The sequence below is a fragment of the Rana temporaria genome, chromosome 7 (genome assembly GCF_905171775.1).
Source record: "Rana temporaria chromosome 7, aRanTem1.1, whole genome shotgun sequence".
Lineage (NCBI taxonomy): Eukaryota > Metazoa > Chordata > Amphibia > Anura > Ranidae > Rana > Rana temporaria.
In genome coordinates this window covers 126,049,435-126,055,434 of record NC_053495.1, presented here as the reverse complement: position 1 = coordinate 126,055,434, position 6,000 = coordinate 126,049,435, and the positions used below count along the sequence as shown (strand labels likewise).

At 42.3% G+C, this 6,000-nt stretch overlaps 1 protein-coding gene across 1 annotated transcript in view; it reads left to right on the top strand.

The window, feature by feature from the left end:
- The window catches only part of SLC30A7 (solute carrier family 30 member 7), a 57,226-nt gene that overhangs the window by 27,411 nt on the left and 23,815 nt on the right, over positions 1 to 6,000 (top strand). The gene's annotated exons all lie outside the window — the stretch shown is intronic.

Below are 6,000 nucleotides of genomic sequence, written 5' to 3'. Positions count from 1 at the left end.
AAAAAAAGGTACAGGGACTTCCCCCCCCCCCCCCCCCCCCCCCCCCCTTACTGGAATCGGATCGCATGGGTGTTCTCACCCAATGTGATCCGATCGCAGTGCGAACTGTGGATTCGGACAGCAATCTGTGAACCGATCTGGGGGTGTGATTAACATTGTATTGACACCTGCAGCGGTTCGCAGAGGGCAGTGTGAACTACCTGCTGAAGAGATGCGATGTGAGAACCGGCGTGGTAATCGCTCTGGTTCCCACATCGCATATATGTGATCCTAGGCTGAATATTTGCAACCAGCTTGCACCTTCTGTTGGTGTAATACTTTGAAATTCTTAGTATGTGCCCAATATATACTACTTTAGAGTTGTACTATTTCCTTTTAGATTATCTCACTGACAACAGACCCCCAGGAAAATAATAGGCACTCTATAATTCAGTTGTGTATTAAATAAAAGGAAGGTCAGGTCTAACCTACGCATTTGCTGGTGTGTGTCGCCAATTTCCATGTTTTTTAAACTAGATTGCATGTTGTCATATGCTCCTATATTTGTGTTCCCGTTGACACAGCATACCTTAAAATATTTCTTATTTTTCTAGTTGCATTTTTGGAGCAGGTTTATACACAGGACTATATAAGCAGCTTGAATATTTTGCTGAATATTGCACTTTAGGAACAGTGTTTAAAAAAATAAAAAATGCATTAAAGCTGGCCATACACTATGTGTAAATTTTCAGCTGGGTCTTGATTAACCAGATGGAATGTGCATAGTGGTTGGCCCTGTCGGTTCCCTCCTACCTGACGTACTTGGATTGAAAAAGCAAAGGACCCAAGCAGAACATTGTCAGCTTATTGGAAAATATATCCAGTCAGATGCAGCTGCTGTTCAGGGATTCTGATGGCTCACAGCAATGGTCAGATCACCGGCATAGCAATGGGGGAATTTGTAGGCTTTTTTTATTCAGCCTGCAGGTTGAATAAGAAACCTATATATCCATGTATAACCAGCCAAATACAGAATGTACCACCCAGGCCTTTTATCTTTGCACAGTCCATAAGGAACATCCCTCCTCCAGCCCCAGCTGAAAGTGATACTATAGGTTAAATTTATTTTATTTGTTTTTTAAATGACAAACATGTTATACTTGCCTCCACTGTGCAGTTAGTTTTGCACAGAGTGGCCCTGAACGCCGTTTTCTAGGGTCCCTCGCGCCTCCTCCCCACTTCAGATAACCCCCTATGGAAGGGCTCTCCCAAGGGGGGGGGGGGTTACCCTGCGGGCACGAGTCCTACATTTGGTGTCCATAGCCGCCAAGTGCAGCACTCTGCCCCACCACCCGGCGCCCGCTTCATTGGATTTGATTGACGGCAGCGGGAGCCAATGGCTGCACTGCTATCAATCTATCCAATGAAGAGCCAAGAACCCCAGGCTAAGATCCAGTGCGTTCTTGACGCAGGATTTTCCAGGGCTCAGCTAAGTAAAATGGGGGGCAGAGGGTGGTGTTAAAAACATGAGGGTTTAACACTACAGAGGTGAAAAGCTTAGTGGGGTGTGTGTGTGTGTGTGTATATGTGTGTGTGTGTGTGTGTGTGTGTATATATATATATATATATATATATATATATATATATATATATATATATATATATATATATATATATATATATACACCACCCTCTGCCCCCCATTTTACTTACCCGAGCCCTGAAAAATCATGCGCTCTATATATAACCTCTCCCTCTCGCTCCCCTCAACTATGGGAGACAAAATGTGGAAACAAATCCAGACTATCACGTTGTCTGATTTGGAAAGAATTTATTTGCAAATTATGGTGGAAAATAAGTATTTGGTCAATATCAAAAATTCATCTCAATACTTTGCCATTGCCAACAAAGGATATATAACAGAGGTCAAACGTTTTCTGTAAGTCTTCACAGGGTTGTCACACACTGTTGCTGGAATGTTGGCCCATTCCTCCATGCAGATCTCCTCTAGAGCAGTGATGTTTTGGGGCTGTCGCTGGGCAACACAGAGTTTCAACTCCCTCCAAAGGTTTTCTATGGGGTTGAGATCTGGAGACTGGCTAGGCCACGCCAGGACCTTGAAATGCTTCTTATGAAGCCACTCCTTCGTTGGCCGGGCAATGTGTTTGGGGTCATTGTAATGCTGAAAGACCCAGCCATGTTTCTTCTTCAATGCCGTTGCTAATGGGAGGAGGTTTGCACTCAAAATCTCACAATACATGGCCCCATTCATTCTTTCATGTACACAGATCAGTCGTCCTGTTCCCTTTGCAAAGAAACAGCCCTAAAGCATGATGTTGCCACCCCCATGCTTCACAGTAGGTATGGTGTTCTTTGGTTGCAACTCTGCATTCTCTCTCCTCCAAACACGAGTTGTGTCTCTACCAAACTGTTCTACTTTTGGTTTCATATGACATTCTCCAAATCCACTTCTGGATCATCCAAATGCTCTCTAGCAAACCTCAGATGGGCCCGGACATGTACTGGCTTAAGCAGAGGGACACTTATGGCACTGCAGAATCTGAGTCCCTGGCAACGTAGTGTGTTACTGATGGTAGCCTTTGTTACGTTGGTCCCAGCTCTCTGCAGGTCATTCGCTAGGTCCCCCCATGTAGTTCTGGGATTTTTGCCCACCATTCTTGCTATCATTTTGACCCCACGGGGTGAGATCTTGCATGGAGCCTTAGATCGAGGGAGATTATCAGTGGTCTTGTATGTCCTCCATTTTCTAATTTTTGATCCCACAGTTGATTTCTTCACACCAAGCTGCTTGCCTATTGCAGATTCAGTCTTCCCAGCCTGGTGCAGGTCTACAATTTTTGTTTCTGGTGTCCTTCGACAGCTCTTTGCTCTTCGCCATAGTGGAGTTTGGAGTGTGACTGTTTGAGGTTGTGGACAGGTGTCTTTTATACTGATAACAAGTTCAAACAGGTGCCATTAACCACTTCAGCCCTGGACCATATTGCTGCTCAATGACCGGGCCACTTTTTGCGATTCAGCACTGCGTCGCTTTAACTGACAATTGCGCGGTCGTGCGACGTGACTCACAAACAAAATTGGCGTCCTTTTTTCCACACAAATAGAGCTTTCTTTTGGTGGTATTTGATCACCTCTGCGGTTTTTATTTTTTGCGCTATAAACAAAAATAGAGTGACAATTTTGAAAAAAAATAATATTTTTTTAGTTTTTGCTATAATAAATATCTTCCAAAAATATATAAAAAAAACTATTTTTTTCCTCCAGTTTAGGCCGATACATATTCTTCTACATATTTTTCGTAAAAAGAAAAAAATCGCAATAAGCGTTTGGTTTGCGCAAACGTTTTAGCGTTTACGAAATAGGGGATAGCTTTATGGCATTTTTATTATTTTTTTTTTTTACTAGTAATGGCGGCGATTAGCGATTTTTATCAGTACTGCGACATTATGGCAGACACTTTTGATAAATTTTTGGGACCATTGGCATTTTTATAGCGATCATTGCTATGAAAATGCATTGATTACTATAAAAATGACACTGGCAGGGAAGGGCTTAAGTATGTTCCCTGAGTGTGTTCTAACTGAAGGGGGTGGGGGACTGACTTGGGGAAATGACAAATTGCTGTTCATACATTGTATGAACAGGCGATAGGTCATTTCCCCCCCCTCACACGACCGGGAGCTGTGTGTTTACACACACAGCTCCCGGTTCTCGCTCTGTAAAAAGCGATCGCGCGCCGGGATCAGGACGAGCGGGGGGTACGCGCATGCCCCTATTGGCTAAAAGGCGAGATGATGTATAGCTACGTGATCTCGCCCAGCCGTGCCGACCTGCGGCGGCTGGTCGGCAAGTACTTAATACAGGTAATGAGTGGAGGATAGAGGAGCCTCTTAAAGAAGAAGATACAGGTCTGAGAGCCAGAAATCTTGCTTTGTTTGTAGAGGAGACCAAATACTTATTTTCTACCATAATTTGGTACCATAATTTTCTACCATAATTTGCAAATAAATTCTTTCCAAATCGGACAATGTGATTTTCTGGATTTGTTTCCACTTTTTGTCTCTCATAGTTGAGGTATATACCCTCTCTCATCTTTTTAAGTGGGAGAACTTGCACAATTGGTGGCTGACTAAACAATTATTTGCCCCACTGTACATATATGTATGCATGCATGCATGCATACTAGGGTTGTCCAGATACCGATACCAGTATCGGTATCGGGACCGATACCGAGTATTTGCGGGAGTACTCGTACTCGCGCAAATACCCCCGATACCTAAATAGAATACTTCCACCCCCCCGCCGCTGCCGCCGCATCGCGAGACATGGCTAGAGGGACATGGCTGCATATGTGAGGGACATGGCTGCATATGTGAGGGACATGGCTAGAGGGACATGGCTGCATATGTGAGGGACATGGCTGCATATGTGAGGGACATGGCTGCATATGTGAGGGACATGGCTAGAGGGACATGGCTGCATTTGGGGACACATTTAAAAAAAGTATCGGTATTCGGTATCGGCGACTACTTGAAAAAAAGTATCGGTACTTGTACTCGGTCCTAAAAAAGTGGTATCGGGACAACCCTATATACATACATACACTTTTAACCAAATTAAAGGTAATCGGCCATTTCAAATATTATTTAAAGATCTGATATGTGAATGGGATCATGTAACAAGTATAAAGTAGGTGTTATCCCAATTTGGCTGCAAAGGTGGTAATGCACTTTGAGAGAACAAAGTGCAGGGTGTGACACATTGCCTGTTTTTAATGTATTTTTTGCCTTGTACTGCCAGGGAGTGTGTAGAACTGCTCTTATCATTCTATCCAACAGGAGAACTTGGTAGTCATCGATTTTTTTCAGTACAGCTTTCCTATAGACTAATATACAACGATTTTGGGTTATTTTCACCAAAATAATGTAGCAGAATACATTTTGTCCTGCATTTATGAAGAAAGATTTATTTGCAATATGTTATAATTAAACCAAAGAAACGACTCCCCCCCCCCTTTTATTTTTTTCTGTTTTTTTTTTTTTTTTTTTTTTTTTCATTTATTTGTAACAACAACAAAAAAAGTTGTAGTACTTTAAAAATCAACAGAAGAAAGCTCTATTTGTGTGAAAGAATGATACACATTTCATCTGGGTACAGTGTTGCATGACTGCACAATTGTCATTCAAAAGTGCAACAGCACTAAAAACAGAAAATTGGCCTGGGCAGGAAGAGGGTGAATGTGCCCGGTATTGAAGTGGTTGAAAACTTTAAGGTTTAATATTACTTTAGCTACAGTAAAGGACAGGCTATGTCTAGATTAAGCTTTGCTGACTGGCTGAGCTGTGTAAATCTAAAAACTGGAGGAACAGGTAAAACAGTCTTCACATATGAATTTGTTGTGCATTTTAGCTGTCTGCCTGGTATTCAGCCTTGCCCAGGGTGTAAGAACTACTGCTGTTTAGGTGTGTCTCAGCTTGGGCAGAAGCTCTAGCCCCAGTATAATTGAACTACCCTGGTAGCTCTCCCTTGTTGCAATGTTTTTTTCCAAATTGGATTCTGCCAGACTACAAAGTAAAGTATGTGTTTGTCATTTACATTTGAATAATGAACCACAGATGCATTTTACATTTTGAAATAATTCCCCAGAACAAGAGAGTGGTGAAAGAGCGTGGACAGAAGGGATGCTTAAGCATCTAATGAGGAAGTGGTTAAAAAAAAAAAAAGTGGTTTTCTCCACCTGCCAAGGTCAAGAAGTCACCGGCTAAAAAACAAGTCAGATACAAGTGGTGTCCCTATTACTTTGGTAGATCACAATTGCTGATAAATGCAACAAGGATTCTACATTTCAGCTGTTTTTTATTATTTTATGGGCACTTCCTGTATGAACACGTTGTTAAGATTAGTAAATGCTTCATAAACCAATTAACCCCCGGACCATATTGCTGGTCAAAGACCAGAGCACTTTTTGCGATTCGGCACTGCGTCGCTTTAACTGACAATTGT